Here is a 12344-nt window from a genome sequence, read left to right as displayed (position 1 = left end):
TGACAGGCGACAACACAAAGTACAAGACAGACAGCACCAGTCTAGTTGAACCGCTGTGTGATGTCATCATTAAAGGAGTAGTGTGTAGAATATGATGGTTCAGTCACCTGCTGGTGTTGACATGGTCACCCAGACCAGTACTTGTAGCATCGGCCAATCAGAGAGGCTGTCGACTGCAGTAGGCTTTATACTCTCTGTAGGGCTTGTTGTGTCTATGGAGAGAGATACAACAGGGACTTTACGGAGAGAGATAAAACAGGGACTTTACGGAGAGAGATACAACAGGGACTTTACGGAGAGAGATACAACAGGGACTTTACGGAGAGAGATACAACAGGGACTTTACGGAGAGAGATACAACAGGGACTTTACGGAGAGAGATACAACAGGGACTTTACGGAGAGAGATACAACAGTGACTCTACGGAGAGAGATAAAACAGTGACTTTACGGTGAGAGATAAAACAGTGACTAAGGAGAGAGATAAAACAGTGACTTTACAGAGAGAGATAAAACAGTGACTTTACAGAGAGAGATAAAACAGTTACTTTACAGAGAGAGATAAAACAGGGACTTTACTGAGAGAGATAAAACAGTGACTTTACTGAGAGAGATAAAACAGTGACTTTACAGAGAGAGATAAAACAGTGACTTTACAGAGAGAGATACAACAGTGACTCTACGGAGAGAGATACAACAGTGACTCTACGGAGAGAGATACAACAGTGACTCTACGGAGAGAGATACAACAGTGACTCTACGGAGAGAGATACAACAGGGACTCTACGGAGAGAGATACAACAGTGACTCTACGGAGAGAGATACAACAGGGACTTTACGGAGAGAGATACAACAGGGATTTTATGGAGAGAGATACAACAGTGACTTTACGGAGAGAGATACAACAGGGACTTTACGGAGAGAGATACAACAGGGACTCTACGGAGAGAGATACAACAGGGACTCTATGGAGAGAGATACAACAGGGACTTTACGGAGAGAGATAAAACAGTGACTCTACGGAGAGAGATACAACAGTGACTCTACGGAGAGAGATACAACAGGGACTTTACGGAGAGAGATACAACAGGGACTTTACGGAGAGAGATACAACAGGGACTTTATGGAGAGAGATACAACAGTGACTTTACGGAGAGAGATACAACAGGGACTTTACGGAGAGAGATACAACAGTGACTCTACGGAGAGAGATACAACAGGGACTTTACGGAGAGAGATACAACAGGGACTTTACGGAGAGAGATACAACAGGGACTTTACGGAGAGAGATACAACAGGGACTTTACGGAGAGAGATACAACAGTGACTTTACGGAGAGAGATACAACAGTGACTTTACGGAGAGAGATACAACAGTGACTTTACGGAGAGAGATACAACAGTGACTCTACGGAGAGAGATACAACAGTGACTCTACGGAGAGAGATACAACAGTGACTTTACGGAGAGAGATACAACAGTGACTTTACGGAGAGAGATACAACAGTGACTCTACGGAGAGAGATACAACAGTGACTCTACGGAGAGAGATACAACAGTGACTTTACGGAGAGAGATACAACAGGGACTTTACGGAGAGAGATACAACAGTGACTTTACGGAGAGAGATACAACAGGGACTTTACAGAGAGAGATACAACAGTGACTCTACGGAGAGAGATACAACAGGGACTTTACAGAGAGAGATAAAACAGTGACTTTACGGAGAGAGATAAAACAGTGACTTTACGGAGAGAGATACAACAGTGACATTACGGAGAGAGAAAAAACAGTGACTTTACAGAGAGAGATAAAACAGTGACTTTACAGAGAGAGATAAAACAGTGACTAAGGAGAGAGATAAAACAGTGACTTTACAGAGAGAGATAAAACAGTGACTTTACAGAGAGAGATAAAACAGTGACTTTACAGAGAGAGATAAAACAGTGACTTTACAGAGAGAGATAAAACAGTGACTTTACTGAGAGAGATAAAACAGTGACTTTACAGAGAGAGATAAAACAGTGACTTTACAGAGAGAGATAAAACAGTGACTTTACGGGGAGAGATAAAACAGTGACTTTACTGAGAGAGATAAAACAGTGACTTTACGGAGAGAGATAAAACAGTGACTTTACGGAGAGAGATAAAACAGTGACTTTACGGAGAGAGAGATAAAACAGTGACTTTACGGAGAGAGATAAAACAGTGACTTTACGGAGAGAGATAAAACAGTGACTTTACGGAGAGAGAGATAAAACAGTGACTTTACGGAGAGAGATAAAACAGTGACTTTACGGAGAGAGAGATAAAACAGTGACTTTACGGAGAGAGATACAACAGGGACTTTACAGAGAGAGATACAACAGTGACTCTACGGAGAGAGATACAACAGGGACTTTACAGAGAGAGATAAAACAGTGACTTTACGGAGAGAGATAAAACAGTGACTTTACGGAGAGAGATACAACAGTGACATTACGGAGAGAGAAAAAACAGTGACTTTACAGAGAGAGATAAAACAGTGACTTTACAGAGAGAGATAAAACAGTGACTAAGGAGAGAGATAAAACAGTGACTTTACAGAGAGAGATAAAACAGTGACTTTACAGAGAGAGATAAAACAGTGACTTTACAGAGAGAGATAAAACAGTGACTTTACAGAGAGAGATAAAACAGTGACTTTACTGAGAGAGATAAAACAGTGACTTTACAGAGAGAGATAAAACAGTGACTTTACAGAGAGAGATAAAACAGTGACTTTACTGAGAGAGATAAAACAGTGACTTTACGGAGAGAGATAAAACAGTGACTTTACGGAGAGAGATAAAACAGTGACTTTACGGAGAGAGAGATAAAACAGTGACTTTACGGAGAGAGATAAAACAGTGACTTTACGGAGAGAGATAAAACAGTGACTTTACGGAGAGAGAGATAAAACAGTGACTTTACGGAGAGAGATAAAACAGTGACTTTACGGAGAGAGAGATAAAACAGTGACTTTACGGAGAGAGAGATAAAACAGTGACTTTACGGAGAGAGATAAAACAGTGACTTTACGGAGAGAGAGATAAAACAGTGACTTTACGGAGAGAGATAAAACAGTGACTTTACGGAGAGAGAGATAAAACAGTGACTTTACGGAGAGAGATAAAACAGTGACTTTACGGAGAGAGAGATAAAACAGTGACTTTACGGAGAGAGAGATAAAACAGTGACTTTACGGAGAGAGATAAAACAGTGACTTTACGGAGAGAGAGATAAAACAGTGACTTTACGGAGAGAGATAAAACAGTGACTTTACGGAGAGAGAGATAAAACAGTCACAATCACATTTCAAATAAGCACATTCACATGCAGCTTTTCAGAGACATTCCTGGTTGCTCGGTCTATCTGTATCAGTGGAGAACCGTCAGGGCCTTCTAGGCCTTCCCTAAGGATTTATAAAAATGTATGTTTTTTTAAATTAAATGTGGTTATAATTTCTATTTAATCTTTACAATAATCTTAATAATCATCTTCTGATTTAATCTGAAGAAATTGTTAGATTGTCTTTAGCTAGCTTGTGTTGTAGTAGTGTGACGATGTTAGCTAGCTTGGGTTGTGGTAGTGTGACGATGTTAGCTAGCTTGTGTTGTAGTAGTGTGACGATGTTAGCTAGCTTGTGTTGTAGTAGTGTGACGATGTTAGCTAGTTTGTGTTGTGGTAGTGTGACGATGTTAGCTATCTTGTGTTGTAGTAGTGTGACGATGTTAGCTAGCTTGTGTTGTGGTAGTGTGACGATGTTAGCTAGCTTGTGTTGTGGTAGTGTGACGATGTTAGCTAGCTTGTGTTGTAGTAGTGTGACGATGTTAGCTAGCTTGGGTTGTGGTAGTGTGACGATGTTAGCTAGCTTGTGTTGTGGTAGTGTGACGATGTTAGCTAGCTTGTGTTGTAGTAGTGTGACGATGTTAGCTAGCTTGGGTTGTGGTAGTGTGACGATGTTAGCTAGCTTGTGTTGTATTAGTGTGACGATGTTAGCTAGCTTGTGTTGTGGTAGTGTGACGATGTTAGCTAGCTTGTGTTGTGGTAGTGTGACGATGTTAGCTAGCTTGTGTTGTGGTAGTGTGACGATGTTAGCTAGCTTGTGTTGTGGTAGTGTCACAATGTTAGCTAGCTTGTGTTGTGGTAGTGTGACGATGTTAGCTAGCTTGTGTTGTGGTAGTGTGACGATGTTAGCTATCTTGGGTTGTGGTAGTGTGACGATGTTAGCTAGCTTGTGTTGTGGTAGTGTGACGATGTTAGCTATCTTGGGTTGTGGTAGTGTCACAATGTTAGCTAGCTTGTGTTGTGGTAGTGTCACGATGTTAGCTAGCTTGTGTTGTGGTAGTGTGATAATGGAGACGGCTGCAGCAACTGTTATCAACTTCAAAGTGGTGTTAACCTATCACAGGTTGTGTAAACAGTGTGTTTCTTGTTTTGCTGCTGGCATTATTTTATGCTGTGTGTCATATTGTGTCCATGTCGGTTCTGTCTCTGTGTGTGAGGCAGCCAGGAGCGCGGCCAGGCCTGTTTGAGTCATTCATAATGACATCAAAAATCACTGCTCTTACTTCACTACAACTACAATGGTCTTGACTACAGAAGATATGACGCACTAAGTGATGCTATGTTTTCAGTTATTTTCTTGATATTTGAGTTTGATACAACGTATTTGAAGATTTTTGGTCCCTCTGAAGGACTCAGGTCCTATAGTCACGGTTCGCCATTGATCTGTATGTGAGGGACCTTCACTAAACCAGCCCTGTTCTCAGGCCGATTGAGACTGCGTGTTGGACTGAAAACTGTAGTAAACTCTTTCAGGCTGGCATGTTTGGCTTACAGCAGTGGAGGCTCCTCAGAGGAGGACGGAGAGGACCATCCTTCTCAGTGAATTTAAATAAAAAATAGTGAAACAATAAAAAAAAGTTAGCATTTGTAGATAAAACTATACTAAATATATTAACATGTCACCAAATAATTGATTTAAACAACAAAGGTCTACAGTAGCCTCAACAGCACCCTCTGGTGTAGCACCATGGTGTAGCTGGAGGACAGCTAGCTTCCATCCTCCTTTAGGTACATTGACTTCAAACCTAGGAGGCTTATGTTTATTTTTGTTTTGTTATTTAACTAGGCAAGTCAGTTAAGAACAAATTCTTATTTACAATGATGGCCTACCCCTAGCCAAACCCAGACGACACTGGGCCAATTGTGCACCACCCTATGGGACTCTGAATCACAGCCAGATGTGATACAGCCTGGATTTGAACCAGGGACTGTAGTGACACCTCTTGCACTGAGATGCAGTGTCTTAGACTGCTGTACCACTCCGGAGTTCTCACCCCCTTCCATACACAGTGATTATGAGAACTTCAGGAGGACGTCTTCCAACCTATCAGAGCTCTTGTATCATGAACTGACATATTGTCTATCCAATGAAAGGATCAGAGAATGAATCTAGTACTGAAAGAATATGCTACAGTTAGCTAGCACTGCAGTGCATAAAATGTGATGAGTAGTTGACTCAAAGAGAGAGAGAGAGAGAGAGACAATAGTTGAACAGTTTTTGAACAAATGTATTTATTTAAAAAATGTAAGAGAAGCAAGAGAGAGAGAGCTATATTTAGTTGTATATCTTTTCACTTTCATTTACCTAGTTAGCGAATGCAGCTAGCTAGTTTAGCCTACTCACACACCCGGCTCAAACAGAGGGATGCTATGTTAGCTAGCTGGCTATGGCTATCCAACACTGAAAGTCTTCTAAGTCAAGGTTAGCTTTTGGTTTTATTAGTTTAATGCCACCAGGGACCGCCGGTGTAACTGCTAAACTGCTTGCTGTACACTGTATAGTGTGGGGTTAGCATGTACTGTAGGCCGAGGCTGGATGGATGGACATACTTAGGGTGATTTTGAATGTTGTGTACGTAATCAAATGATTAATGACAGATGAAGACCGATGTCTTCTTTGGTTTTTACACTTGAGCTGCCTTCTTGGCCAGGTCTTCCTTGAAAATGTGTTATTTTGACCACAATGGGACAACCTGGTTAAAATAAAGGTTGAATCCAACTGTGAAATTTTAAGGGTTTTTTGGAGTTTGTCCTCAGAATCAGTTGACTGTTTATAAATAGCAGATGAACTAGACTACAAGTCAATATAAATGAGTTATGTATTATTTAGACCAGGTGTTGATAGCGTGGTTTCACAGTGAGGTTACAGTTCAGTCAACCAAATGTTCATCAAACATAAACCGTAAATAAAATAAAAGAACACCCTGTTCTAAGTATTTGTCACGATGGTTCAAAAGATAAAGTGCAGAGTTTGACAGTAATTCTCCATTAAGTTAACACATATCCTCCGGTCACTCTTCATATCATCAGACAAACACACACCACACCCAGACCAAACCAGTTGTCTGTCCAAGTTCAATAATGGACGAGACAAAGTCAAGGTTTAAAAATAGGGTTTATCTTTACTTCTATAGAACTGGTTACGAGCCAAGAGGCAGGCGGGGGAGTTAACACTGGTCATGGTGCTTCTGGTCGACCGGTCCACGGTTCAATTCCCTGAAAAAAAAAGACAGAAAGAGCGAGTGATCAGGCTGGTTAGACGTGGACAAACAAGAGTCATGGATTTTTCCTCCTGAACTCTGGAACAATTTGTTTAACCTATAGTCCAGAAACCTCTGCTGCTATTTTCAGCTATTTAATGTTACATTTCAGTCATTTATCGGAAGCTCTTATCCGAGGTTGACAATCAGAACTTTGAACTGAAGTAGGTAAAACGACCAATGACGTTGAAGATACTGTAAATTCGATTAATGGTAATCCCACTGAGCAAAAACTAGTTGAATCAAACATTGTTTTTAATGTAATTTATCAACATATTGTGATGTGAAATCTATGTGGAAAATACAATTGGATTTGAAATAAATCAACAACTGTTGTTTTTCAGGGTAAAATTTCAACCACGGGATTATGTCACCACGGTAACCAAATGTCATGATATTTGTTACTGACTATTACCAATGTGCTGCTGTGAGAAGGATAGTTGAGAGACCTCCACTTAACTAACTAAATAGATTCACTGTTACTATCAAAATCATTCTTAAAAGGCAGGTTTATTAACAAAGCAAATTAAATGTTACCCCACTCACATTAGCAATGTTGCTATTTAGGCCTATATAGCACTTGCAAAAACATCAACAGCTATTTAAAAAACTTTTTTTTTTAACTAGGCATGTCAATTAAGAGCAAATTCTTATTTACAATGACGGCCTATCCCAGACAACGCTGGTCCAACTGTGCACCGCCCTATGGGACTCCCAATCACGGCCAGATGTGATGCAGCCTGGATTCGAACCAGGTACTGCAGTGACGCCTCTTGCACTGAGACACAGTGCCTTAGCCCTCTGCGCCACTCAGGCGCTTTATTGTTTCAATTCAACCCAGAACTCAACAAAAAAATAGACAAACAATAAGCCTAAGGTTTCAAGCTCTGGTTAATTTAAAATGTAATTATATTTAGTGATATTGAATTCTGTTTGGTTGTCAACGAAACCAAATATCAACATTTAAATGAGATGTATCGTCACAGATGGAACTATCCAATCAGAAGATACTCCTTCCAATGTTGATATTTGGTTGCGTTGACAACCAAATATAATTCAATATGACTTTTAAAGTACAATAAATAGTATTTTCACTTTTCGACAAGTTAACAAATGATACGTTTGAGTCACGTCTCCAACTCAACCAAAAATAAAAGTTAAAGAATGGGATTAAGCCAGTGGCTCAGATGATACTATCCAAGCAGTGGATACATCTCCTTAAAATGTTGATATTTGGTTGCATTGTCAACAAAACATGTTTTAATATTACGTTTAATACAGTGAATAGCCTAAAGTTAAGGCTATTTTACAAACTAATGTAACATTTAACCCAAAAATGAGTAGCGTCTCCGTGGCTACATTTTGAGGTTACTGTAATTACAAATGTTTTGTTTAGCGTCTCCGTGGCTACATTTTGAGGTTACTGTAATTACAATTGTCTTGTTTAGCGTCTCCGTGGCCACATTTTGAGGTTACTGTAATTACAATTGTCTTGTTTAGCGTCTCCGTGGCTACATTTTGAGGTTACTGTAATTACAAATGTCTTGTTTAGCTTCTCCGTGGCTACATTTTGAGGTTACTGTAATTACAAATGTCTTGTTTAGCTACTCCGTGGCTACATTTTGAGGTTACTGTAATTACAAATGTCTTGTTTAGCTTCTCCGTGGCTACATTTTGAGGTTACTGTAATTACAAATGTCTTGTTTAGCTTCTCCGTGGCTACATTTTGAGGTTACTGTAATTACAAATGTCTTGTCTTGTAATCATATAAAGTGTTTATTTTCAAGATGGCGTGCATAGGCCGGCGCAGGTCTGTGGAGATCTTCACAATTGCTGTAATAATCTGCACAGAATCATGAACGGCGCTGATGTACTTTTCAATATAATCTCAACTATAATCCAGGTCATTTGGTTCTGCTATTAGATGAAGCACAGTGATAACATATTAATCTGTTGTATATAAACAAAATACCTGACATTGTATTCCCATTTAAACGTTGCTTTTAAATGGTTGAATGCGCAGTTGGTGACAACTAAACAAAAAATCTGACATTGTTTTTTCATTAGAATTTGGTTGCGCTTTTAGATTGGTTGAAAGCATAGTGATAACACGTTGGAAATTAAACTAACTATTTTTGAGTGGGTGAATATAGGTTGTAATCTCATTGATCTAAACCAAATATTATGCAATTTTCCACTTTGAAATGACGTGGTGTGACCACTTCCTAGTAACTATCATCTCTTTGTCACTGAGGTGAATTTTTTGTTGTTGTAGTATTGAGGAAATCAACTGTAAAGCTGTCTAGTATACAACAGATGTTTGTAGTACTGAGGAAATCAACTGTAAAGCTGTCTAGTATACAACAGATGTTTGTAATACTGAGGAAATCAACTGTAAAGCTGTCTAGTATACAACAGATGTTTGTAGTACTGAGGAAATCAACTGTAAAGCTGTCTAGTATACAACAGATGTTTGTAGTACTGAGGAAATCAACTGTAAAGCTGTCTAGTATACAACAGATGTTTGTAGTACTGAGGAAATCAACTGTAAAGCTGTCTAGTATACAACAGATGTTTGTAGTACTGAGGAAATCAACTGTAAAGCTGTCTAGTATACAACAGATTTGTCAGTAATGTTAACCTCTTCACAGATACAGTTATAAAAGTCTGTTATACCCGACTTGTTGCATAACTCACTTGACCTTCAATGTCTGGTTTGATAATGAAACAGATATTAAACTCTCAATGGAAACTCTAACACACAACCAAACCAGGTTTAATCTCCCAGACAAAGGCTTGATATGCCAAAACGTGGTGGTGTGGCGTGTTCCTTCTGTTCCAAGTCTGGAATCAACCAGCCGCCCTCCGGCTAAAAAAAGCAGAACATTATTGACTCTAGATAACAGTTGCTCTGTGTATCAGAGTGTCTTTCAAAAAATATTTGTTTTCTGTTGGCTGATCAGAAAAACAGGCACTACCTGGAAAAGTTGTTGTCTTGTTGTTGTCTTGTTGTTGTCTTGTTGTTGTCTTGTCGTGGTCTTGTCGTTGTCTTGTCGTTGTCTTGTCGTTGTCTTGTCGTTGTCTTGTCGTGGTCTTGTCGTGGTCTTGTCGTTGTCTTGTCGTGGTCTTGTCGTTGTCTTGTCGTTGTCTTGTCGTGGTCTTGTCGTTGTCTTGTCGTTGTCTTGTCGTGGTCTTGTCGTTGTCTTGTCGTGGTCTTGTCGTTGTCTTGTCGTGGTCTTGTCGTTGTCTTGTCGTTGTCTTGTCGTGGTCTTGTCGTTGTCTTGTCGTGGTCTTGTCGTTGTCTTGTCGTGGTCTTGTCGTCGTCTTGTCGTGGTCTTGTCGTTGTCTTGTCGTGGTCTTGTCGTTGTCTTGTCGTGGTCTTGTCGTGGTCTTGTTGCTCAACAGTGTCTGGACCGCACAACTTGTGGCATGTTTCTTCATAAATATAAAATAATCTGACAAAAGAGCGATTTTTAGGATGTCTCATGGACTGACAAACACAGCAATTGGTGTATTGTTATTTCTTGTTTAAACAGATGGATTTAGATGGGGATTTAGATGGGGATTGCAGCATAGATGGGATTTCTGCCGGGGGGTTAATGAGGCAAAGGGAACAATATACTCTACATCCTAAGTGATTAGTGCCAGGAAAGTGGTTCTCCCTATATTATCCATGCATATTACCTCAATTACCTCGACTAACCGTTTCCCCCCGTACATTGACTCTGTACCAGTACCCCCTGTATATAGCCTCCACATTGACTCTGTACCGGTACCCCCTGTATATAGCCTCCACATTGACTCTGTACCGTAACACCCTGTATATAGTCTCCACATTGACTCTGTACCGGTACCCCCTGTATATAGCCTCCACATTGACTCTGTACCGTAACTCCCTGTATATAGTCTCCACATTGACTCTGTACCAGTACCCCCTGTATATAGCCTCCACATTGACTCTGTACCGTAACTCCCTGTATATAGTCTCCACATTGACTCTGTACCAGTACCCCCTGTATATAGCCTCCACATTGACTCTGTACCGTAACACCCTGTATATAGCCTCCACATTGACTCTGTACCGGTACCCCCTGTATATAGCCTCCACATTGACTCTGTACCGTAACACCCTGTATATAGTCTCCACATTGACTCTGTACCGGTACCCCCTGTATATAGCCTCCACATTGACTCTGTACCGTAACTCCCTGTATATAGTCTCCACATTGACTCTGTACCAGTACCCCCTGTATATAGCCTCCACATTGACTCTGTACCGTAACACCCTGTATATAGTCTCCACATTGACTCTGTACCAGTACCCCCTGTATATAGCCTCCACATTGACTCTGTACCGTAACTCCCTGTATATAGTCTCCACATTGACTCTGTACCAGTACCTCCTGTATATAGCCTCCACATTGACTCTGTACCGTAACACCCTGTATATAGCCTCCACATTGACTCTGTACCGGTACTCCCTGTATATAGCCTCCACATTGACTCTGTACCGGTACCCCCTGTATATAGCCTCCACATTGACTCTGTACCGGTACCCCCCTGTATATAGCCTCCACATTGACTCTGTACCGGTACCCCCTGTATATAGCCTCCACATTGACTCTGTACCGGTACTCCCTGTATATAGCCTCCACATTGACTCTGTACTGGTACCCCCTGTATATAGCCTCCACATTGACTCTGTACCGGTACTCCCTGTATATAGCCTCCACATTGACTCTGTACCGGTACCCCCTGTATATAGCCTCCACATTGACTCTGTACCGTAATACCCTGTATATAGCCTCCACATTGACTCTGTACCGGTACCCCCTGTATATAGCCTCCACATTGTCTCTGTACCAGTACCTCCTGTATATAGTCTCCACATTGACTCTGTACCAGTACCTCCTGTATATATACTCCACATTGACTCTGTACCGTAACTCCCTGTATATAGCCTCCACATTGACTCTGTACCGTAACTCCCTGTATATAGCCTCCACATTGACTCTGTACCGTAACTCCCTGTATATAGTCTCCACATTGACTCTGTACCGTAACTCCCTGTATATAGTCTCCACATTGACTCTGTACCGTAACTCCCTGTATATAGCCTCCACATTGACTCTGTACCGGTACCCCCTGTATATAGTCTCCACATTGACTCTGTACCGGTACCCCCTGTATATAGCCTCCACATTGACTCTGTACCGGTACCCCCTGTATATAGTCTCCACATTGACTCTGTACCGGTACCCCCTGTATATAGTCTCCACATTGACTCTGTACCGGTACCCCCTGTATATAGTCTCCACATTGACTCTGTACCGTAACTCCCTGTATATAGTCTCCACATTGACTCTGTACCGTAACTCCCTGTATATAGCCTCCACATTGACTCTGTACCGGTACCCCCTGTATATAGTCTCCACATTGACTCTGTACCGGTACCCCCTGTATATAGTCTCCACATTGACTCTGTACCGGTACCCCCTGTATATAGTCTCCACATTGACTCTGTACCGGTACCCCCTGTATATAGTCTCCACATTGACTCTGTACCGGTACCCCCTGTATATAGTCTCCACATTGACTCTGTACCGGTACCCCCTGTATATAGTCTCCACATTGACTCTGTACCGGTACCCCCTGTATATAGCCTCCACATTGACTCTGTACCGGTACCCCCTGTATATAGTCTCCACATTGACTCT

At 41.1% G+C, this 12344-nt stretch overlaps 1 long non-coding RNA gene across 1 annotated transcript; it reads right to left on the bottom strand.

Moving 5' to 3' along the window:
• Positions 1-8209: 8209 nt before the first annotated feature.
• LOC139543119 (uncharacterized) lies at positions 8210-10071 on the bottom strand. The gene is made up of 2 exons (XR_011668600.1): positions 9606-10071; positions 8210-9496 (listed from the first exon to the last, which is right to left on the bottom strand). It is a non-coding gene; the product is annotated as an uncharacterized lncRNA (long non-coding RNA).
• Positions 10072-12344: the final 2273 nt, after the last annotated feature.

This window comes from Salvelinus alpinus, chromosome 17 (genome assembly GCF_045679555.1).
Source record: "Salvelinus alpinus chromosome 17, SLU_Salpinus.1, whole genome shotgun sequence".
NCBI classification, from domain to species: domain Eukaryota; kingdom Metazoa; phylum Chordata; class Actinopteri; order Salmoniformes; family Salmonidae; genus Salvelinus; species Salvelinus alpinus.
Note: the sequence above shows the minus strand (reverse complement) of the source record. Positions and strands in the feature narration are given on the sequence as shown.